Source organism: Scyliorhinus canicula, chromosome 20 (assembly GCF_902713615.1).
Source record: "Scyliorhinus canicula chromosome 20, sScyCan1.1, whole genome shotgun sequence".
Lineage (NCBI taxonomy): Eukaryota > Metazoa > Chordata > Chondrichthyes > Carcharhiniformes > Scyliorhinidae > Scyliorhinus > Scyliorhinus canicula.
Genome location: NC_052165.1, coordinates 85,855,557 through 85,880,722, shown reverse-complemented (window position 1 = coordinate 85,880,722; position 25,166 = coordinate 85,855,557). Strand labels below are relative to the sequence as shown.

Genomic DNA, 25,166 nt, shown 5'->3' with positions numbered 1-25,166 from the left:
ACACACACCCCACCCCACACACCCTCCCCCACACCCAGCCCCCACACACACACACCCTCACACACAACCCACCCCACACACCCTCCCCTACACACACACCCTCCCCCAAACCCACCCAACACACACACCCTCACACAACCCATCCCACACACAACCCACACACCCTCACGCACACCCTCTTACCCACACAAATACCCTCCCCCAAACCCACCCCCACACACACCCTCACACGGAACCCACCCTACACACGCTCACACACCCTCCCCCACACACACACCCACAAGCAACCCACCCTACACACGCTCACACCCTCCCCCACACAATCTACCCCACACACAACCCCCCCTTCACACCCTCCCCCCCCCCCCCCCCCCACACCCTTCCACCCCACACACACCCTCCTCCACATCCAGTGGGCAGAGTGTGAAGGGACACAGGATGGGGGGGTGGGGGTTGTCATGCAGGGTTGTCTCACTTGGTTCAGCACCTCCAACCTCGCATTGCACGACATCCCGGGTGGCAGATCCCCCAGCAAGGTCCAGTGCCCTCTGCTCAAACGTGGTCAGGGGGTGGAAAATGGGCGAATCCCCTCCGGTCCTGTTGCACTCCCGGATATTGTGAGCGGTCTTGTCCTATTGGGGGGCCATAGATAGATCAGCAATTCGGCAGGTATCATCAGGGTGTTCACATATTGGCAAAGGTTGGGGGGAAAGTTGGAACTAAACCATTGCATCTCTCCAGGGGGTCGCAGCGCTCATGTGGGTCTGTAACTACTTGGTAAACCATTCTCCACTCACTCTCACCCTCCCTCCCCCTCGTGCCAGGGGGGGAGGTGGGTGATTAAGTACATGGGGGGAGGGGGGGGAAAGGATTGTTGTGACCCTGGGGCTCCCTCTTGGCACTTACCCTAGCAGCCCTGGTGAGGTCGTGCAGCTTTTTGCGGTACTGCTCCCTAGACCGAGGGGTCTGCCCCACAACACTGACTGCCGTGCCCACCTCAAGCCAGGCCCATCGCACAACGCTCACAGGGCGGCGATGCCCTCTTCTAGGGCAGATGATGCCCCTTCTTTGCTCCACCTGATCCAGGAGCGTCTCGAGATCTGCCTCTCCGAACCTCAGGGTGGCCCTCCGTGGCTCCGACATCTTCTCCTCCTCCATTGTTGTGCGCGCTCGCGCCTTTTTACGATGCAGAGCGGCGTCACCCGGGCGTCATTCGGGCGTCGCGGACTTATGCCGTCATTCCCCGCGTGATTCCCGCGGCCCCGCTCCTAGCCCATTTCCTGGGCGTGAATAGCTCGTGAATGGGGCCGTATCGGGCCACCGTGAAACTCGGCCGATTTCACGACGGCCTTTGCGATTTTCTGCGGGAGCGGAGAATCGCGCCCATTAGCTTTCCTCACCGCCTGCTGTACCTGCATGCCGATCTTCAGGGACTGTTCCACCATGACACCCAGGTTTTGTTGCACTTCCCCTTTTCCTAAACTGCCACCATTCAGATAATAATCTCCCTTCCTGTTTTTGCCACCAAAATGGATATCCTCGCATTTACCCACAGTACATTGCATTTGCCCACTCAGGCACGCAATGACAGGAACCCAATTTGGCTTCATTTACATAAAATTAGCGGGCCTTTCCGCTGGATAATATCCCCCACCCTCTCCCCGCACCCCCCACCCCCATGTACACATCACATCGCCGGGGTTATAGAACATAGAACAGTACAGCACACTACAGGCCCTTTGGCCCACGATGTTGTGCCAACCACTTATCCTAATCTAAGATCAACCTAACCTACACCCCTTCAATTTACTGCTGTCCATGTGCCTGTCAAAGAGTCGCTTAAAAGTCCCTAATGACTCTGACTCCACCACCTCTGCTGACAGTGCATTCCACACACCCACCACTCTCTGTGTAAAGAACCTACCTCTGACATCTCCCCTATACCTTCCTCCAATCACCTTAAAATGATGTCCCCTTGTGACAGCCATTTCCGCCCTGGGGTAAAATCTCTGGCTATCCACTCTATCCATGCCTCTCATCACCTTGTTCACCTCTATCAAGTCACCTCTCTGCCTTCTTCGCTCCAGTGAGAAAAGCCCTAGCTCCCTCATCCTTTCTTCATGAGACATGCCCTCCAGTCCAGGCAGCATCCTGGTAAATCTCCTCTGTACCCTCTCCAAAGCATCCACATCCTTCCTATAATGAGGTGATCAGAACTGGACACAGTATTCCAAGTGTGGTCTAACTAGAGGTTTATAAAGCTGCAGCAAAACCTCGCGGCTCTTAAACTCAGTCCCCCTGTTAATGAAAGCCAGCACACCTTCTGCCTTCTTAACAACCCGATCAACTTTGAGGGATCTATGTACGTGGACCCCAAGATCCCTCTGTCCCTCCACACTTCCAAGAATCCTGCCTTTCACCCTGTATTTAGCATTCAAATTCACCCTTCCAAAATGAATCACTTCCCATTTATCTGGGTTGAACTCCATCTGCCACTTCTCAGCCCAGCTCTGCATCCTGTCAATGTCCTGTTGTAACCGGAAAAAGCCCTCGACACTATCTACAACTCCCCCAACCTTTGTGTCATTGGCAAACTTGCTAACCCACCCTTCTACTTCCTCAACCAAGTCATTTATAAAAATAACAAAGAGCAGAGGTCCCAGAACAGATTCCTGCGGGACACCACTGGTCACCAACCTCCAGGTGGAATACTTTCCAACACTACCACTCGCTGTCTTCTTTCGGCCAGCCAATTCTGTATCCAGACAGCCAAATTTCCCTGTATCCCATGGTCCTGACTTTCTGAATGAGCCTACCATGGGGAACCTTATCAAATGCCTTTCTGAAATCCATATACACCACATCCACAGCGCGACCTTCATCAATGTGTCTCGTCACATCCTCAAAGAATTCAATGAGGATTGTGAGGCATGACCTGATACATTTTTTTCAATTGGGAACTGGTGAAGAGAAGCTGCCGGGGGAATGTCTGTGGGGAAAGGCCAGCAGTGCGGCCGACAGACTCCACAACACTTCTGCCGGAAAAAAGAGAAAATTCCGAGCAGTTAATTAACTACCATAACTAGAGAGTTAATTAACTACCATAACTATAGAGTTAATTAACTATCATAACTAGAGTTAATTAACTACCACAACAGACCAAGCAATTAACTTCTGTCACAAAAGCAAGTGATTAGCTATCATAACCAGGGAATGCAATTATTTTTAATATAAATCTGGAGTTGCCAATGGAGCTTTGACAAAGAGTCATCAGACTCGCAACGTTAGCTCTTTTCTCTCCCTACAGATGCTGCCAGACTTGCTGAGATTTTCCAGCATTTGCCCTTTCGTAATAATAATCTTGAAATGCTTCTTCAAGGCTTGATGTATCTTCTGTTTAACTCCCGCCAGCTTCCTCCAGATGGAGCTATCTATCCACAGGGACAGGTCACTGCATTGTAAACACTGCTCGACTTTTGAATGAAGAGTTTAAATCAATGAGAGCTAGTTCTGATTTCGAGAGGAAATTCCTAGGTTCAGACTTGACTTGTTACAGATGCACATTTCGAAAGAAAATGAGGATACCTGTCAGATATTAAAGTGACTTTACCTTAATCCCGAGGATGTGAGATTCACTCACTTCACAACAGCTCTGACATCAATCTGTTCTGAAGAGAATCTGTTATGGACGGCGGGGAGGGGGTTAATTTTAAAACGCTGATTTTCCCGCTTGCCGGTTGTGCACAGAGAGTTTTGATTTCGATCGGCCCATTTAGAAGTGGCAGTGTATTTCCCAACCCCTCAGTGTTTAATTGGCTCTCCAGCATGAAGTCGCATCATCCTGACGTTTGCAGCTGGGAGCAGACAGTGCGACCGTTTCTATGCCCGCCGATCACGCACGTCCAACAAGCACGAAGTTCAGTCCCAGGAGTCCTGGGAATAATCTTTGATAACGAGCTTCCGGAATTGTCCTGGTTGGAATGACTACAGAATCTCGTTGTCTTTATAAGACCATAAGACATAGGAGCAGAATTAGGCCAGTGATATTCTTTGCTTTCTGAATGAGGATGACTTTGAAGGGTACTGTCTCACAAAGAACAAGAAGCTAAGTTTTGAACAAATCTCATTTATTTACACTACAACTAAATAGATTTGACTTGCCAAAGTCAAAATAATAGCCATTAGGAAAAGCAGATCCGAAAATATCTTGATTGCTGGAGTGATTCACCTAGAATCCACATCCTATTGAATGAGTCTACGTTTGTGCAGATTGTAGTCATGGGGAAGCCGGCTTTCACAATTCAGACAGGGATGTTTTCCAATCCTGTCAGTGTGAAGTTAATTTTTCAGCAAAGTCCAGTCAATGAAGTAAGAATGTCCGACTTGTTCAAAACATGGTTCGCGTTTTGTTTCCTCCACCAGCTGACAACCAAATGGCCGGGTTTTCATTTCAAACGTTCCTCGCGGTCTCGGTGACATTCCAGTCTAAAACAAGACAGAAATGCGGGATATCTGTGGAGAGAAGAGAGGGCTGGATTCTCCGGTCCCTCAGCCGTGTGTCTCTCGGTGGCGCGCCGTTCGCTGGTGCCGTGTTTCTCTGTTCCCATCTTTCCCAATGGGAATTCCCACTGGAGACACTCCACGCTGCCAGGAAACCTGTGGGCAGGGGTACACTGCCGGCGGGAATGCCAACGCCCAGAGAATTGCAGCCAGGGTTAAAGTCTATTTGACCTTCTCCAGATTCTTCTGCCCTGCTGATTCGCCTTCCAAACTGAGTTCATTTCAAGAATTTTAGACAATATCGTGGTATCCCGCTGTTTCTGTGTGGGTAGATAACAGAGCTGTTTCATAACACAATTGGGTTGAGGTTGAGGTATTGAAATGTTGCCAAAAGGAAGTGGTAAGGGGAAATGTATCGTTATGAGCTGTCATAGCACGATGCTTCCGAAATAAAACCCGAGTATTGTCAGCAGAGTTTTCAGTCTTATCGGGGGAAGGCTAGTTTTAAAACAAGTCTTTACCTGTCTCATTTCGGGTTTCTTTAGGGAGCAAATTCCTGAGGTGTTACCAAGGACCTAACCTTGGCCCACTCCCATGGCCAATCCCGACAACCCCACCTAACCTCTGGACACGAAGGGGCAATTTATCATGGCCCATCCACCTAACCTGCACGTCTTTGGACTGTGAGAGGAACCCGGAGCACCCGGAGGAAACCCATGCAGATACAGGGAGAACGTGCAAACTCCACACAGTCACCCGAGGCCGGAATTGAACCTGGGACCCTGATACTGTGAGGCAGCAGCGCTAATGTCAGGAATATCTGTATAAATTGTGATAGGGTGACACCTTGGTAGGGCCCTTGCTTTTATAAGTCATTGAACTATCATAGTCATGATTCTTTCTGTCTTTGAAAATCTCCTCTCTGCAACTTTTACTGTTGCAGAATACACCAATTGTGACTTTCGCTGAAATTCTAAGACAAATTTAAGCAGGATTTCTGAGTCTTTGTTCAACAGCTTTCTCTACATTTCTGTTTAAGTTCTGCAGCGTGAAATTGTCATCTGGGGAAAAGATAAAGAGACCTCTTGTGGTTCCACCCACTGGACGCACAGAGGAGATTGCAAAGTTAGGAGTTAAAGACTTGACAAATTTCAAGTGCCAAAGTTGCCTGTAAATTCGTGAAGGTTTTGTTCACATTTTCTTAATAGCATTAAGCTAATCCTCCACCCTTCCCTGATATTCAGAATAGCAGGAAATCTACCTTTTCCCTAACCAACTGTGTTTTCTTAATGTTAATCAAATAGTCAGCAGAGGGGCGTCTGTGCCAACAGGGTTTATATGTCCCTGTAGACCATTGTGACATGTAAACATTGGCTACATAAGAGTGAACATCCTTAATGTTTTATCAAAGAACACAGGCAGAGAAAGGGACAGAACTCTTCTAAATTATTTGCACAGTAAAAAGTCTTACACCAGGTTAAAGTCCAACAGGTTTGTTTCAAACATGAGCTTTCGGAGCGCAGTTCCTTCCTCAGGTGAATGGAGAGGTATGATCCAGAAACATTTATATAGACAAAGTCAGAGATGCTGGACAATGCTTGGAATGCGAGCATTTGCAGGTAATCAAATCATTACAGATCTAGGGAGAGGGATAATCACAGGTTAAAGAGGTGTGAATTGTCTCAAACCAGGACAGTTGGTAGGATTTTGCAAGTCCAGGCCAGATGGTGGGGGGGGTGAATGTAATGCGACATGAATTCAAGCTCCCGGTTGAGGCCGCACTCATGCGTGCGGAACTTAGCTATAAGTTTTTGCTCGGCAATTCTGCGATGTCGCGTGTCCTGAAGATCGCCTTGGAGAACGCTTACACGGAGATCAGAGGCTGAATGCCCTTGACTGCTGAAGTGTTCCCCGACTGGAAGGGAACATTCCTGCCTGGTGATTGTCGCACGATGTCTGTTCATTCGTTGTCTTGTCTTGCGTCTGAAAGCTCGTGTTTGAAACAAATTTGTTGGACTTTAACCTGGCGTTGTAAGACTTCTTACTGTTTGGGCTGGAACATTCTGTCCAAATTCTTTGACAGTGTTAAGGACAAAGAACAAAGAACAATACGGCACAGGAACAGTCCCTTCGGCCCTCCAAGCCTGTACCGGTCATGATACCAACCTTGGCCAAAACCCTCAGCACTTCCTTGTGCCGTATCCCTCTACACCCATCATATCCATGTGTTTGTCAAGATGCCTTTTGAACGCCGTTAAAGTATCTACTTCCACAGCCTCCCCTGACAACACGTTCCAGGCACTCGCCACCCTCTGTGTAAAAAAACCTGCCTCGCACATCTCCTCTAAACATTGCCCCACGGACCTTAAACCTATTCCCCCTGGTAACTGACACCCCCACCCTGAGAAAGAGTGCCTGCCTATCCATGCCCCTCATAATCTTGTAGACCTCTATCAGGTCACCCGCTCAACCTCCATCTTTCTAACCTGTACATCTTTGAATTGTGTAATGAACCAGAGCACCCGGAGGAAAGGAGGCAGCAGAGCAGAGCTTCTGATTGGCTGTTCCGGGGAGATTTGCATACGTGCAGTGCGGCCAGCGTAAGTTGACGGTGCACCTGCATTAGTGACCCGAGGAGTTCGCCGGAAGTCAAGCATCCAGCAGGGGGCAGCAGAGCAGAGCTTCTGATTGGCTGTTCCGGGGAGATTTGCGTACGTGCAGTGCGGTCAGCGTAAGTTGAAGGTGGTTTGTGAAGGGTCTGTTCTCGAGTGACAGCTTTACCCAAAACACTACTTACATAGTGTCTCCCACCCATCCTCCTCCTCTAACCAAAAAAAAAAGTTCTGTCCGTTGGATTGCTAAACTAACAAGTTTTTTTAATTTTTATTTTTCAGTAGTTGGGAAGTTAGTTCAGTGGGAATGGAGGCTAGGGCAGTTGAATGTTCCTCCTGCAGAATGTGGGAGGAAAGGGTCACCTCTAGTGTCCCTTCTGACTACATCTGCGGGAAGTGCACCCAACTCCAGCTCCTCGAGAGCCGCGTTAGGGACCTGGAGCTGGAGCTGGATGAACTTCGGATCATTCGGGAGGCGGAGGAGGTTATTGAGAGGAGTTATAGGGAGGTAGTCACACCTCAGGTAAAAGATGGGTTACCATCAGGGGAGGGAGAGGGAACCGGCAGGCAGTGTAGGGATCCCCTGTGGTCGTTCCCCTCTATAACAAATATACCGTTTTGGATACTGTTGCGGGGGACGACTTACCAGGGGTAAGCAATAGGGCACAGGTCTCTGGCACAGAGTCTGTCCCTGTTGCTCAGAAGGGAAGGCAGAAGAGGAACAGAGCACTTGTCATTGGGGACTCCATAGTTAGAGGAACAGACAGGAGGTTCTGTGGGAACGAAAGAGACTCACGGTTGGTGTGTTGCCTCCCAGGTGCCAGGGTTCATGATGTCTCTGATCGTGTTTATGGGATCCTTAAAGGGGAGGGGGAGCAGCCCCAAGTCGTGGTCCACATAGGTACCAACGACATAGTTAGGAAGAGAGATGGGGATTTGAGACAGAAATTCAGGGAGCTAGGGTGGAAGCTGAGAGCTAGAACAAACAGAGTTATTATCTCTGGGTTGTTACCCGTCCCACGTACTAGTGAAGTGAGAAATAAGGAGAGAGAGGAGTTGAACACGTGGCTACAGGGATGGTGCAGGAGGGAGGGTTTTGGTTTCCTGGATAATTGGGGCTCATTCTGGGGTAGGTGGGACCTCTACAAACAGGATGGTCTTCACCTGAACCAGATGGGTACCAATATCCTGGGGGGGAGATTTGCTAGTGCTCTTCGGGGGGGTTTAAACTAATTCAGCAGGGGGATGGGAACCTAAATTGTAGTCCCAGTGTACAGGATGTTGAGAGTAGTGAGGTCAGGGATAGGGTTAAAAGTTCGAAAGAGGGCACCGGCAAGCAGGACGCTGGTTTGAAGTGTGTCTACTTCAACGCCAGGAGCATCCGGAATAAGGTGGGTGAGCTTGCAGCATGGGTTGGTACCTGGGATCTCGATGTTGTGGCGATTTCGGAGACATGGGTAGAGCAGGGACAGGAATGGTTGTTGCAGGTTCCAGGATTTAGATGTTTCTGTAAGAACAGAGAAGATGGTAAAAGAGGGGGGGGTGTGGCATTGTTAATCAAGGAAAGTATTACGGCGATAGAAAGGACACTTGAGGACTCGTCTACTGAGGTAGTATGGGCCGAGGTTAGGAACAGTAGAGGAGAGGTCACCCTGTTGGGAGTTGTCTATAGACCTCCGAATAGTTCCAGAGATGTCGAGGAAAGGATTGCAAAGATGATTCTCGACAGGAGCGAGAGTAACAGGGTAGTTGTTATGGGGGACTTTAACTTTCCAAATATTGACTGGAAATACTATAGTTCAAGTACTATAGATGGGTCAGTTTTTGTGCAGTGTGTGCAGGAGGGTTTTCTGACACATTATGTAGACAGGCCAACAAGGGGCGAGGCCACATTGGATTTGGTACTGGGTAATGAACCCGGCCAGGTGTTAGATTTAGATGTAGGTGAGCACTTTGGTGATAGTGATCACAACTCGGTTATGTTTACTTTAGCAATGGGCAGGGATAGGTATATACCGCAAGGCAAGAATTATAGCTGGGGGAAAGGCAATTATGATGCTATTCGGCAAGATTTAGGATGTATAGGATGGGGAAGGAAACTGCAGGGGATGGGTACAATCGAAATGTGGAGCTTTTTCAAGGAACAGCTACAGCGTGTCCTTGATAAGTATGTACCTGTCAGGCAGGGAGGAAGTTGTCGAGCAAGGGAACCGTGGTTTACTAAGGAAGTTGAAGCACTTGTCAAGGGGAAGAAGAAGGCTTATGTTAGGATGAGACATGAAGGCTCAGTTAGGGCACTTGAGAGTTACAAGTTAGCCAGGAAGGACCTAAAGGGAGAGTTAAGAAGAGTGAGGAGAGGACACGAAAAGTCGTTGGCGGATAGGATCAAGGAAAATCCTAAGGCTTTCTATAAGTATATCAGGAACAAAAGAATGACTAGAGTAAGATTAGGGCCAATCAAGGATAGTAGTGGAAAGTTGTGTGTGGAATCAGAGGAGATAGGGGAAGCGTTAAATGGATATTTTTCGTCAGTGTTTACACTGGAGAAAGACAATGTTGTCGAGGAGAACACTCAGGTTCAGTCGACCAGGCTAGATGGAATTGAGGTTCAAAAGGAGGAGGTGTTAGCAATTTTGGAAAATGTCAAAATAGATAAGTCCCCTGGGCCAGATGGGATTTACCCTAGGATTCTCTGGGAAGCCAGGGAGGAGGTTGCAGAGCCTTTGTCCTTGATCTTTATGTCGTCTTTGTCGACAGGAATAGTGCCGGAAGACTGGAGAATAGCAAATGTTGTCCCCTTGTTCAAGAAGGGGAGTAGAGACAACCCTGGTAATTATAGACCTGTGAGCCTTACTTCAGTTGTGGGTAAAATGTTGGAAAAGGTTATAAGAGATAGGGTTTATAATCATCTTGAAAAGAACAAGTTGATTAGCGATAGTCAACACGGTTTTGTGAAGGGTAGGTCATGCCTCACAATCCTTATTGAGTTTTTTGAGAAGGTGACCAAACAGGTGGATCAGGGTAAAGCTGTTGATGTGGTGTATCTGGATTTCAGTAAGGCGTTTGATAAGGTTCCCCACGGTAGGCTATTGCAGAAAATAAGGAAGTATGGAATTGAAGGTGATTTAGCGGTTTGGATCAGTAATTGGCTAGTTGAAAGAAGACAGAGGGTGGTGGTTGATGGAAAATGTTCATCCTGGAGTTCAGTTACTAGTGGTGTACCGCAAGGATCTGTTTTGGGGCCACTGCTGTTTGTCATTTTTATAAATGACCTGGAAGAGGCTGTAGAAAGATGGGTTAGTAAATTTGCAGATGACACGAAGGTCGGTGGAGTTGTGGATAGTGCTGAAGGATGTTATAGGATACAGAGGGACATAGATAAGCTGCAGAGCTGGGCTGAGAGGTGGCAGATGGAGTTTAATGCGGAAAAGTGTGAGGTGGTTCACTTTGGAAGGAGTAACAGGAATGCAGAGTACTGGGCTAATGGCAAGATTCTTGGTAGTGTAGATGAACAGAGAGATCTCGGCATCCAGGTACTTAAATCCCTGAAAGTTGCCACCCAGGTTAATAGGGCTGTTAAGAAGGCATATGGTGTGCTAGCCTTTATAAGCAGGGGGATTGAGTTTCGGAACAACAAGGTCATGCTGCAGCTGTACACAACTCTGGTGCGGCCGCACCTGGAGTACTGCGTGCAGTTCTGGTCACCACATTATAGGAAGGATGTGGAAGCTTTGGAAAGGGTTCAGAGGAGATTTACTAGGATGTTGCCTGGTATGGAGGGAAGGTCTTACGAGGAAAGGCTCAGGGAATTGAGGTTGTTTTCGTTAGAGAGGAGAAGGCTGAGAGGTGACTTAATAGAGACATATAAGATAGTCAGAGGGTTAGATAGGGTGGACAGTGAGAGTCTTTTTCCTCGGATGGTGATGACCAACACGAGGGGACATAGCTTTAAATTGAGGGGTGATAGATATAGGACAGATATCAGAGGCAGTTTCTTTACTCAGAGAGTAGTAGGGGTGTGGAACGCCCTGCCTGCAACAGTAGTAGACTCGCCAACTTTAAGGGCATTTAAGTGGTCACTGGATAGACATATGGATGAAAATGGAATAGTGTAGGTCAGATAGGCTTCAGATGGTTTCACAGGTCGGCGCAACATCGAGGGCCGAAGGGCCCGTACTGCGCATAGTGGTCTATATTCTATGTTCTAAATCACGCGTTTGGATAATGTTGGTTATGGTTTTGTGTCTTAAGGGGGTATCAGGGTTTGTGGTTGACCTGTTTTTGTTTGTACGGGGTTGGTGGATGGGTTGGGGCTGCAATTTGGGAGCTGCATTGGGGGGGTGGGGTGGGGCAGTGTGAAAGCGCGGGCTTTCCTCTGGTTTCCCGCGCTGCGGGACGAGGGGGGTGGAGCTGGTGACAAGGGACGTGGATATCGGATCTGTTTTCCGCGCTGAAGCGGTGCCCAGGAGCTGATGCAGGGGACGAGGGGGGACCCCATATCAGATGGGGTCGGAGTTAGGGCGGGAGCTGCCGGGGTCAGCAAAAGTCAGCTGGCTCACGGGAGTACTACGGAGGGAGCGTCGCGGCTAGGAGGGGTCCTAGCCTTGGGGGGGGGGGGGTACCGGGTTGCTGCTGGATTGGCCAAGGAGGAGCTGCTGTGGGTCGGGGGGGGGGGGGGGGGGGGGGGTCGGGGTGAGGTTCTATCGCCGTGGGAAACGGGCTGAATGGGTGCTGGCCTGGGGCGAGCAGTCGATGGGCCATGGCTAGTCGACAGGGGAGGGGAGCGGGGTGCCCCCTGATCCGGCTGATCAAGTGGAACGTGAGGGGGTTGAATGGGCCGGTTAAGCGGGCCTGGGTGTTTTCGTATCTGAAGGGGCTGAAGGCGGACGTGGCCATGCTTCAGGAGACTCACCTGAAGGTGGCGGACCAGGTCCGTCTGAGGAAGGGGTGGGTGGGGCAGGTTTTCCATTCAGGGCTCGATGCGAAGAACCAGGGGGTGGTGATCCTGGTGGGGAAGAGGGTGGCGTTTGAGGCGTCTGAGGTGGTGGCTGATAGTGGCGGCAGGTATGTGATGGTGAGCAGTAAGCTGCAGGTGGAGAGGGTGGTGTTGGTAAATGTATACGCCCCAAATTGGGATGATGCTGGTTTCATGAGGCTTATGTTGGGCCGCATTCCTGACCTGGAGGTGGGGGGCCTGATCATGGGGGGGAACTTCAATACGTTGCTGGATCCCCTACTGGATCGTTCTAGTTCAAGGACAGGCAGGAGGCCGGCGGCTGCCAATGTGTTGAGGGGGTTTATGGACCAGATGGGAGGAGTGGATCCCTGGAGGTTTGGGAGGCCGAGGGCTCAGGAGTACTCTTTTTTCTCCCACGTACACAGGGTTTATTCCCGCATTGATTTCTTTGTCCTGAGTCGGGGACTGGTCCCGAGGGTGGAGGAGGCCGAATATTCGGTCATAGCGATTTCGGACCATGCTCCGCATTCGGTGGATCTGGAGATGGGGGAGGTGCGGGACCAGCGCCCGCTTTGGCGTCTGGACGTGGTGTTGTTGGCTGATGGGGACGTGTGTAGGAGGGTCCGGGGATGTATCGAGGGGTACCTCGAGGTCAATGATACTGGGGAGGTCCGGGTGGGGATGGTGTGGGAGGCTCTGAAGGCAGTGATCAGGGGAGAACTGATCTCCATCAGAGCCCATAGGGAGAGGGGGAGAGGAGGGAGAGGGAGAGACTGGTGGTGGAGCTGTTGAGTGTAGATAGGAGATATGCAGAGGCCCCGGAGGAGGGACTGCTGGGGGAGCAGCGTAGCCTGCAGGCCAAGTTTGATTTATTGACCACCAGAAAGGCGGAGACACAGTGGAGGAAGGCGCAGGGAGCGGTCTGCGAGTATGGAGAGAAGGCGAGCAGGATGCTGGCGCATCAGCTTCGCAAGCGGGACGCAGCTAGGGAGATTGGTGGAGTGAAGGATAGGGATGGGAATGTGGTGCAGCAGGGGGCAGAGGTCAATGGGGTCTTTAGGGACTTCTACAGGGAACTGTACCGGTCGGAGCCGCCGGTGGTGGTGGTGGTTGGGGGGGGGGGGGGGGGGGGGGGGGGGGGGGGGGGGGTAGAATGGAGAGCTTTTTGAACAGGCTGCGATTTCCAAGGAGGAGCAGGTGGAGGGACTAGGGGCGCCAATCGAGTTGGAGGAGCTGGTCAGTGGGATTGGCCACATGCAGTCGGGGAAGGCACCGGGACCGGATGGGTTCCCGGTTGAATTTTATAAGGAATACGCGGACCTGTTGGGCCCCCTGTTGGTTCGGACCTTTAACGAGGCATGGGAGGGGGGAGTTTTGCCCCCGACGATGTCACGGGCGCTTATTTCCCTGATCCTGAAGCGAGATAAGGACCCCTTGCAGTGTGAATCACATAGGCCAATTTCACTGCTGAATGTGGACGCCAAGTTGCTGGCGAAGATCTTGGCCACTAGAATAGAGAACTGTGTGCCGGGGGTGATACATGAAGATCAGACGGGTTTTGTGAAGGGGAGGCAACTGAACACTAACGTGCGAAGGCTGCTAAATGTGATAATGATGCCGGCGGCAGAAGGAGAGGCGGAGATTGTGGTGGCATTGGATGCGGAGAAGGCCTTTGATAGGGTTGAGTGGGGGTACTTGTGGGAGGTGTTAGAGAGGTTCGGGTTTGGGGTGGGGTTTATTAAATGGGTGAGGTTGCTGTACGAGGCCCCGATGGCGAGTGTAGCGACAAATGGGAGGAGGTCCGAGTACTTCAGGCTCCACCGTGGGACGAGGCAGGGGTGCCCCTGCTTTTGTGCATTGGCAATTAAGCCTCTTGCCATGGCTCTCAGGGAGTCGGGGAGGTGGAGGGGTTTGGTGCGGGGTGGGGAGGAGCACCGAATCTCGCTTTATGCAGATGACTTGCTGCTGTATGTAGCAGACCCGGTTGGGGGAATGCCGGAGGTGATGGAGATTCTTGCTGAGTTCGGGAGTTTCTCGGGATATAAATTGAACCTGGGCAAGAGTGAGCTGTTTGTCATACACCCGGGAGATCAGGAGGATGGGATTGATAGGCTCCCGCTAAAGAGGGCGGTGAGGAGTTTTAGGTACCTGGGGGTTCAGGTGGCTAGGAGTTGGGGGACTCTGCACAAGCTTAATTTTACTAGGTTGGTGGAGCAGATGGAGGAGGAGTTTAAAAGGTGGAACATGCTGCCGCTGTCGTTGGCGGGTAGAGTACAGTCCGTTAAAATGACGGTGCTCCCGAGGTTTTTGTATTTGTTTCAGTGCCTCCACATTTTCATTCCGAGGGCCTTTTTTAGGATGGTGAACAGCAGCATTCTGGGATTTGTTTGGGTGCATGGGACTCCGAGGGTGAGGAGGGTCTTTTTGGAGCGGGGCAGGGATAGAGGGGGGCTGGCGCTGCCCAACCTCTCTGGGTACTATTGGGCGGCTAATGTCTCGATGGTACGCAAGTGGGTAATGGATGGGGAGGGGGCAGCATGGAAACGGTTGGAGATGGCGTCCTGTGAAGGCACGAGCCTGAAGGCACTGGTAACGGCGCCGTTGCCGCTCCCTCCAAAGAGGTACACTACGAGCCCAGTGGTGGCGGCCGCCCTCAAAATTTGGGGGCAGTGGAGGCGACACAGGGGGGAAGTGGGGAGCTCGGTGGAGGCCCCGCTGCGGGGGAAGCACCGGTTTGTCCCCGGGAACATTGATGGCGGGTTCCTGGGGTGGCACAGGGCGGACATTAGGAAGTTGGGAGACCTGTTCATTGACGGGAGGTTTGCGAGCCTGGGTGAACTGGAGGAGAAGTTTGAGTTCCCCCCGGGGAATATATTCAGGTACCTTCAGGTCAAGGCGTTTGCTAGGCGGCAGGTGGAGGGGTTCCCTTCGCTGCCCCACGGGGCGTAAGGGATCGGGTGCTTTCGGGGGTGTGGGTCGGGGATGGGAAGGTGTTTGACATCTACCAGGTGATGCAGGAGGTGGAGGAGGCGTCGGTAGAGGAGCTGAAGGATAAGTGGGAAGTGGAGCTGGGGGAGCAGATTGAGGAGGGGACATGGGCGGACGCCCTGGAGAGGGTGAACTCCTCTTCTTGTGCGAGGCTTAGCCTCATCCAGTTCAAGGTACTGCACAGGGCTCATATGTCCGGGACGAGGATGAGCAAGTTTTTTGAGGGTGAGGACAGGTTCATTAGGTGTTCGGGGAGCCCAGCAAACCATGCCCATATATTTTGGGCATGCCCGGCACTGGGGGAATTCTGGCAGGGGGTGGCGAGGACGGTGTCGAGGGTGGTAGGGTCCAGGGTCAAGCCAGGCTGGGGACTCGCGATATTTGGGGTTGGGTGGAAAGATGCGAGACCTCCGAGCGTGGAGACCTGGATCAATGACATGGCGGGATTCATTAAGCTGGAGAGGGTCAAATTCGCCCTGAGGGGGTCGGTACAAGGGTTCTTTAAGAGGTGGCAGCCTTTCCTCGACTTTCTGGCTCAACGATAAGGAACTATGTCAGCAGCAGCAGCAACCCAGGGGGGGAGGGGGGAAGGGGGAGGGTCTCAGGGGGGTATTGTTTAAGTTAATTTGCTTATTGTTAATTTATTTTGTTGTTTATTGGGTTTGGAGGGGGTGGGGGGGTTCGTTACATGCGTTGTTACGGGTGCTGGGGGTTGTTTATTATTATTATTATTATTATTCTGTTGCTATACATTTTTCAAAAAATGCCAATAAAAATTTTTTTTTTAAACTTAACCTTCATATCTTTGGACTGGGGGGGGGGGGGGGGCGGCGGCACGGTGGCACAGTACTGAGCACTGCTGAACTATGCTGCCAAGGACACGAGTTCGATCCCTGCCCCAGGTTACTGTCAGTGTGGAGTTTGCACATTCTCCCCGTGTCTGCGTGGGTGTCACCCCCCACAGCCCAAAGATGTGCAGAGGAGGTGGATTGGCCACGCTGAATTGGCCCTTAATCGGCTAAAAATAATTGAGTCCTCTAAATTTATTTTTAAAATCTTCGGACCATCGGTGGAAACTGGAACACCCTGGGGAAACCCACGCAGACACGGGGAGAAAGTGCAAACTCCAGTCAACCACGGCCAGAATTGAAGCCGGGTCCCTGGTGTTGTGAGGCAGCAGTGCTAACCAATATTGTGGTATTGGTTTGCTGGGGAATGATAGGTGATGCCCCAAATTCTCTCTGGAAGCTGCAACTCATGCTCTGATTGAATGGCGGAGCAGGTTCGAAGCGCTGAATTACCGACCATTGCTCCAAATACGTATGTACCCACTCAATCCTCTCTCTCAAAACTATTCCCCCTTCACTCTAGCCTCTTCCACCAAACCCCTTCATTCTAACCCCTCCCTCACTTTAAACACCCTTCTCACTCTGACCCGCCTCACTTGGACACACCCCACTCAAAGCCCCCTTCCATTACCCCTCACTCACCTCCCCTCCCGACCACAAATCAGTTCCCTCACACTTTGTCTCCACATACATTTGACATTCGCTCAGTTCCCTTAACTCTGACCCCGCCCTCACTCCGCATTCCCCCCCCCCCCCCCCCCCCCCCGCCACACCTCCATTTCCCCTCACTGGGGTGCCATCTTTGCTCGAGTTGAAATGTTAGATTTGATTGCAGCAATGAGTGAGATGTAGAGCTGGTGAAAGTGGCTGGGGGCTGGTGGGGTTTGTGATGTTGATGTCTTGATGTCAGTGTTTGTGACGTCACCCATAGGCCTCCAGTACGGGTGCTCCCCACCCTCCTCCACACTGCCAAGCAGATTGGTCTGATCATACAGAACCTGGTGAGAAAGATTATCACTTCCTTGTTTTTCTGTCAGGGGTCCAATAGTTCGGAGGTCCAGCTGGGAATGGGTGAGTGAGTCTAATGCTGTCCTGACCCATTGACCCGTTGATGCAGGGAGAAGCGACAAGCCTGTGAGAGTCAATCCAAGGCACTTTATTCTGATGTGAAGACAGAAGAGATCAAAGAAATTTAAAACACAGAAAGGGGCCATTCAGCCCATCATTTACATGCCAGGCAAAAAGGAACTTACCATCCTATTCCCACGATCCAGTTCTTGGTCCATGGTCAGTATTTTACCGCACCTCAATTGTATGTCGAGGTTTTTTTAAGATGTGTTAAAGATTTCTATCTCTACCTTTCTTTCAGTAAATGTTTCCAACCTCACTATCTTCTGCACGAAAATCAGTATTCCTCAACTCCCTGCTAACCCAATTGTATGTTATTGACCTCTCCACTAAATCCATCCACTCTATCCAGACCTCATCATCTTAAACACTCAGTTAGGATTCCCCTCAGCCTCCTTTGTCTCAATGAAAACAACCCCAGCCTATCCAATCTTTGCATCAGTATTCACCAAAGAGAAGGAATTGATGGATGTTGAGTCTGGAGAAAGGTGTGTAGATAGCCTGGGTCACATTGAGATCCAAAAAGACGAGGTGTTGGGCGTCTTGATAAATATAAAGATAGATAAGTCCCCAGGGCCGGAAGGGATCTACCCCAGAATACTGAAGGAGGCTAGAGAGGAAATTGCTGAGGCTTTGACAAAAATCTTTGGATCCTCACTCTCTTCATGTGATGTCCCGGAGGACTGGAGAATAGCCAATGTTTAAAAGGGTAGCAAAGATAATTCAGGAAACTACAGGCTGGTGAGCCTTACGTCAGTGGTAGGGAAATTACTGGAGAGAATTCTTTGAGACAGGATCTACTCCCATTTGGAAGCAAATGGACGTATTACTGAGAGGCAGCATGGTTTTGCAAACGGGAGGTCGTGTCTTACTAACTTGATAGAGTTTTTCGAGGAGGTCACAAAGATGATTGATGCAGGTAGGGAAGTGAATGTTGTCTATATGGACTTCAGTAAGGCCTTTGACAAGGTCCCTCATGGTAGACTGGTACAAAAGGTGAAGTCACACGGGATCAGGGGTGAGCTGGCAAGGTGGATTCAGAACTGGTTAAGTCATAGAAGGCAGAGAGTAGCAATGGAAGGGTGCTTTTCTAATTGGAGGGCTGTGACTTCCGCAGGGATCAGTGCTGGGACCTTTACTGTTCGTAGTATATATAAATGATTTGGAGGAAAATGTAACTGGTCTGATTAGTAAGTTTGCAGACAACACAAAGGTAGGTGGAATTATGGATAGCGATGAGGACTGTCAGAGGATACAGCAGGATTTAGATCATTTGGAGACTTGGGCGGAGAGATGGCAGATAGAGCTTAATCTGGACAAATGTGAGGTAATGCATTTTGGAAAGTCTAATGCAGGATAGGGAATATACAGTGAATGGTAGAACCCTCAAGAGTATTGAAAGTCAGAGAGATCTAGGTGTACAGGTCCACAGGTCACTGAAAGGGGCAACACAGATGGAGAAGGTAGTCAAGAAGGCATACAGCATGCTTGCCTTCATTGGCCGGGGCATTGAGTATAAGAATTGGCAAGTCATGTTGCAGCTGAATAGAACCATGGTTAGGCCATACTTGGGAGTATCATGTTCAATTCTGGTCGCCACACTACCAGAAGGATGTGGGGGCTTTAGAGAGGGTGCAGAAGAGATTTACCAGGATGTTGCCTGGTATGGGGGCATTAGCTATGAGGAGAGGTTGAATAAACTCGCTTTGTTCTCACTGGAACGATGGAGGTTTAGGGACGACCTGTTTGAGGTCTACAAAATTATGAGGGGCATAGACAGAGTGGATAGTCAGAGGCTTTTCTCCAGGGTAGAGGGGTCAATTACGAAAGGAGATAGGTTTAAGATGTGAGGGGCATGGTTTAGTGGAGATGTACGAGGCAAGTTTTTTTACAGGGTAGTGGGTGCCTGGAACTCGCTGCCGGAGGAGGTTGTGGAAGCAGGGACGATAGTGACATTTAAGGGGCAGCTTGGCAAATACATGAATAGGATGGGAATAGAGGGATACAGACCCAGGAAGTTGTCTATGTTCTATAAGTGGCATTTGAACTGTATTGGGTTGCTTAATTGGAGTTACTAGCAGGTATAGATAGTAAGTTCAAGTTTTTCCTTGTTTTTAAGAGCTGTTTAACTATTAACTATTTATTTGTTGTTAATGTGGTTAATTCTGTTTTTAATTTAAAGTTTGTTTCAACATAAAATATACCTATTGGTCTTGTCCGATATCCGAACAAATGTTGGGGCCTAGTTTGGTATCTTAATAGCTGTGGAACACCCCACACCACCCTCCATTCCCCCCCCCCCCCCCCCCCACACACACACACACCCACACACACACCCACACACACACCCTGCACTCTACCCGAACAGTTTTTAATTAATTAAAGACACTCTTCTGTGCTTTGAAAATCCTTTACCCTTTGTCTCTGAGTCAATTTTAATCCAGCCGACGGCCCTTGGAGCCCACGCATGTTTAATTTACTGACCAACCTGCCAAGTGGGACTTTATCAAACAGGCCACCCTCATGAACTCACTTTGTTACCTCCTCGACGATTTCAATTATTTTAGTCAAACATGATCTGCTCTTAAATCTGCACAGACTCTCTTTCATTGATCTGTGTCTTTCAAAACGAAGGTTTAACTTAGAATCATAGAAAAGTTACAGCACAGAATGAGGCCATTCAGCCCATCTTGTCCATGCCAGCCCGAGGACACTCAGTTGCCCTTTCTTTTTATTATTAATTTAGAGTACCCAATTCATTTTTTCCAAATAAGGGGAAATTTAGCGTGGCCAATCCGCCTACCCTGCACATCTTTGGGCTGTGGGGGTGAAACCCACGCAAACACGGGGAGAATGTGCAAACTCCACACGGACAGTGACCCAGAGCCAGGATCGTACCTGGGACCTCGGCGCCGTGAGGCAGCAATGCTAACCACTGCGCCACCGTGCTGCCCTTTCTAACCCCACATTCCCGCACACAGCCCACAGTAGCTTAGAGCACTTAAGGTGGAGATCCAGGTACTTTTTAAAAGAGTTTAGGGTCTCTGCCTCCACCACCAACTCGGGCAGCGAATTCCAGACACCCACTACCCTCTGCATAAAAAAACGTTCTTCCTTATATCCCCTCTACACCTTCTGCCTCTTACCTTGAGTCCAGTTCTAGAATTCTCCACCAGGGCAAACTACTTTAATTTGTTTCAGAATTTTCTCCAATAATTTGACCAGAGCTGAGGTCAGACTGACTGGTCTGCAATTAACGGTTTGTCCCTTTCCCTTTGTAAACTCTGTGAGCTGGCCTCAAGCCCTCTGCCACTATTCCTGGAGCCATAGATGACCTGGAAAATGATGGTTGGAGCCACTGTTACTTCCTCTTGTTTCTCCCCACAGCCCGAGATAAATTTCATCTGGGCCTGGGGATTTATCCACTGTCAAATATGTTGAACCCTTTAATACTTCCTCTCTCACTGTGTTTACTCCGTGGAATATTTCACACTCCTCCACTGTCCATACAGGTTCCCAAGTTTGAAAACCCTCAGCACGGTAGCATGGTGGTTAGCATAAATGCTTCACAGCTCCAGGGTCCCAGGTTCGGTTCCCGGCTGGGTCACTGTCTGTGTGGAGTCTGCACGTCCTCCCCGTGTGTGCGTGGGTTTCCTCCGGGTGCTCCGGTTTCCTCCCACAGTCCAAAGATGTGCGGGTTAGGTGGATTGGCCATGCTAAATTCCCGTAGTGTCCTAGGAAGTAAGGTTAAGGGGGGTTGTTGGGTTACGGGTATAGGGTGGATACGTGGGTTTGAGTAGGGTGATCATTGCTCGGCACAACATCAAGGGCCGAAGGGCCTGTTCTGTGCTGTACAGTTCTATGTTCTATGTTCTACGTATTCATGAACAATCACTCCCACATCTCTCAGCTCCTCCCACATCTCCCAGCTCCTCCCACATATCCCAGCTCCTCCCACATCTCCCAGCTCCTCCCACATCTCCCAGCTCCTCCCACATCTCTGATCACTGCCCACATCTCCCAGCTCCTCCCACATCTCCTGGCTCCTCCCACATCTCACAGCTCCTCCCACATCTGCCAGCTCCTCCCACATCTCCCAGCTCCCACATCTCCCAGCTCCTCCCACATCTCTGATCTCTGCCCACATCTCCCAGCTCCTCCCACATCTCCCAGCTCCTCCCACATCTCCCAGCTCCTTCCACATCACCCAGCTCCTCCCACATCTCCCAGTTCCTCCCACATCTCCAGCTCCTTCCACATCTCGTACCGGCCACCCCGAACAGGCGCCAGAATGTGGTGACTAGGGTCTTTTCACAGTAATTTCATTGAAGCCTACTTGTGACAATAAGCGATTATTATTATTATCTCCTAGCTCTTCTTGCAAATTCCAGCTCCTCCCACATCTCCGAGCCCCTCCCACATCTCCTAGCTCCTCCCACATCTCCCAGCTCCTCCCACATCTCCTAGCTCCTCCCACATCTGAGCTCCACCCACAACACTCAGCTCCACCCGCATCCCATAGATCCTCCCACATCTCCAAGTACCTCCCACATTCTCTAGCTCCACCCATATCTCCCCGCTCCACCCACATCTTCCCATTTACTCTCCCTCCCATTCCAGTGATTTTCCTTTGATCAGATGATGGTGCTGGAGCTGCCCATATGTTATATGGTCTTTGCTGATGGGCTGCCTGAGGCAATACCAATTCAGAGACGGAAGGTGGGGAGGAGAGTGGTGAGGGTGTTTGGGAGAGAAGGGGAGGGGCCAATGAGGGAGGGAGCTTGAGGAGGGCAAAGGAAAATGAAGGGGGTCAATGAAGGTGGGTCAGTGGTCATTGAGGGGAGGGGTTAGTGAGTGGGAAGATCAGTAAGGGGAAGGGGTCAGTGAGGGGTAGAGACCGAATCATAGAATCATAGAATTTACAGTGCAGAAGGAGGCCATTCAGCCCTTCGTGTCTGCACTGGTCCTTGGAAAGAGCACCCTACCTAAGCCCGAACCTCCACCCTATCCCCGTACCCAACCTAAACCTATTTGTTTATTTTTTAAGCATTTTTATTAAGGTTTTGCATAGTTTTTCATAATAAAACAGTAGTAACCATAATAACAACACAAACTAGAGTGAACATTAACATTGTGCAAAAGGAGAATATACAATAACAATTAAATAGACATTATGCCACGCGACCCAGTCTTCCCACACCATCCTAATGAAGCACTCACCACCCCCCCCCCCCCACCCACGGATTGCTGCTGCTGACATTTTCATTTTCCCCGTTCCCCGAGAAAGTCGACGAACGGCTGCCACCTCCGAGAGAACCCTAGCGTAGACCCTCTTAAGGCAAACTTTATTTTCTCGAGGCTGAGAAACCCAGCCATGTCGTTAACCCAAGTCTCTACACTCGGGGGCTTCAAGTCCCTCCACATTAATAAAATCTGTCTCCAGGCTACTAGGTGTGGTGAATGTATTATGCCAATAATCCACCAGTGTATTTGTATCTGTGCTGTTACCCTTGTACTTGTATCTGTGCTATGCTGTTGCCCTTGTGGGCTTGTCCTATGGGCCATTGTATGGCGTTATCCATAGGGGAACATGTTGGGGCCTGTATGGGCTCCGCCCATGGTTCCTCCACTTGAAGGGAGGTATAAAGAGCAGTCGACCTGTAGGCGGTTCTCAGTATTGGATCAGTCGCAGGCAGACACTGTTCTAAGTTGATTAAAGCCACGGTTTACTTCTACTCTTGCCTCGAGTGAATTGATGGTCGCATCACTCGGGAGGCAAAGGCCAAGACGTCGGCCTCTTTCGCCCCCTGAACCTCCGGGTCTTCTGACACTCCAAAGATCGCTATCTCTGGACTCGGCACCACCCAGTGTGTTAAGCACCTTGGACATTGCCCTCGAGAACCCTTGCCAGAACACTAAGCTCCGGGCATGCCCAAAACATGTCGACATGGTTTGCAGGGCTGCCCTTGCACCTCATACAACTGTCTTCTACCCCAAAAAACGTGCTCATTCTTGTTGCCGTCATGTGTGCCAGGTGGACCATCTTAAATTGAATTAGACTGAGCCTGGCACATGATGAGGAGGAATTAACCCTGCCCAGGACCTCTGCCCACAGACCCGCTTCCAACTCCTCACCTAGCTCCTCCTCCCACTTGCCCTTGAGCTCCTCCACTGGGATTTCCTCCGCCTCCTGTAGATCCTGGTAGATATCCCACACCCTCCCCTCCCCCACCCAGGTGCCGGAGACCACCCTGTCCTGTATCCTCAGTGGCGGCAGCTTCGGAAAGGCCACTACCTGTTTTTTCAGAAAGGCTCGTACTTGCAGATATTTAAAGGCGTTTCCTGGCGGCAGACTAAATTTGTCCTCTAGTGCCTTCAAACTGGGAAAGCTTACATTTATGAACAGATCTCCCATCCTTCTGATGCCTGCCTTCTGCTAGCTCTGGAACCCACCATCCATCCTACCCGGGACAAACCTGTGGTTGTTACATATCGGGTCCAGACTGACGCTCCCTCCACCCTCTTGTACCTCCTCCACTGTCCCCAGATCTGCAGTGTCGCCACCACCACCGGACGTGTGGAGTAACGGGCCGGCGAGAACGGCAAAGGAGCCGTTATCAAAGCTCCCAGACTAGTACCTTTACATGATGCCGCCTCCAGCTGCTCCCATGCCGCTGCCCCCCCCCATCGCCCACTTCCTAACCATAGCTATATTGGCTGCCCAGTAGTAGTTGCGAAAGTTCAGCAGTGCCAACCCCCACGACTGCGCTCCAAAAGCGATCTTCTTACTCGCGGGGTCTTATTCGCCCACACAAAGACCGTAATGATCCTACTCACCCGCTTAAAAAAGGCCTTAGGGATAAAGCTGGGGAGGGACTGAAAAACAAACAAAAATCTGGGGAGGACAGTCATTTTCACTGTCTGCACCCTCCCTGCCAGTGACAGCGGGAACATGTCCCACCTTTTAAAGTCCCTTTCCATTTGCTCCACCAACCGGGTCAGGTTGAGCCTGTGCAGGGCATCCCATTTCCAGGCCACCTGTATACCCAGGTAACGAAAACTTTTCTCTACAATCCTGAGTGGCAGCTCTTTCAGTCTCTCCCCCTGCCCCTTGGCCTGGATCACAAACAACTCGCTCTTCCCCATGTTCAGTTTGTAACCTGAAAAGCTACCAAAATCCCTCAGGATCCACAGAACCTCCCCCATCCCCTCCACAGGGTCCGAAATGTACAGGAGCAAATCATCCGCATATAGCGAGATCCGATGTTCCACCCCCCCTGCTGAACCAGTCCCCGCCAGTTCCTCGAGGCTCTCGAAGCGCCATAGCTAGTGGTTCTATAGCTGGGCCAAATAGTAACGGGGAGAGGGGACACCCCTGCCTCATTCCCCGGTGAAGCTCGAAGTACCCCGACCTCAGCTGGTTTGTACATACACTTGCTACAGGCGCCTGGTACAGCAATTTCACCCATCCAATAAAGCCCTCACCAAACCCGAACCTCCCCAGCGTTTCCCACAGGTACTCCCACTCCACCCGGTCAAAGGCTTTCTCTGTGTCCATCGCTGTCACCACCTCTGCCTCCCCTCCCTCTGAGGGCCTCATAATAATATTCAAAAGTCTCCAGACATTGGTGTTGAGTTGCCAGCCTTTTACAGCGAAATCGGCCTGTATGACCCGCAATGTTCCGAGTCCTTCCCTCGTTTAAGAATGAGTGAGATCAAAGCCTGTGACATTGTTGGGGGGAGGGTTCTTTTCTCTCTAGCCTCATTGGACATCCTCATCAGGAGGGGCTCGATGTTTGCCGAAAATTTATTGTAGAATTCTACCTGGTAACGGTCCAGCCCCGAGGCTTTACCCGATTGCATGCCCTCTATTCCCTTGATAATCTTCTCCAATTCAATCGGGGCCCCCAGCCCCTCCACCAGGTCCTCTTCCAGCTTTGGAAACCTCATCTGGTCCAAAAGTTGCTTCATCCCTTCCGCTCCCTTCGGGGTTCCGACTCGTATAGTTTACTATAGAATTCCTTAAAGACTCCGTTCATCCCCCCGGGATCCAAGACCATGTCACCCTCCTTATTCTTTACTCCCCCGATTTCCCTGGCCGCCTCCCTCTTTCGCAGTTGGTGTGCCAGCATT

At 50.5% G+C, this 25,166-nt stretch overlaps 2 protein-coding genes across 2 annotated transcripts in view; both read left to right on the top strand.

The window, feature by feature from the left end:
• Positions 1-25,166, top strand: part of LOC119954782 (cytidine and dCMP deaminase domain-containing protein 1-like) — a 196,371-nt gene that overhangs the window by 158,121 nt on the left and 13,084 nt on the right. The window lies entirely within an intron of this gene.
• The window catches only part of LOC119955277 (F-actin-monooxygenase MICAL2-like), a 201,203-nt gene continuing 192,916 nt past the window's right edge, over positions 16,880-25,166 (top strand). The window contains exon 1 of the mRNA XM_038781348.1: positions 16,880-17,192. The gene's annotated coding sequence lies outside the window, so the exon portion shown is untranslated. The remainder of the gene's footprint in view (positions 17,193-25,166) is intronic.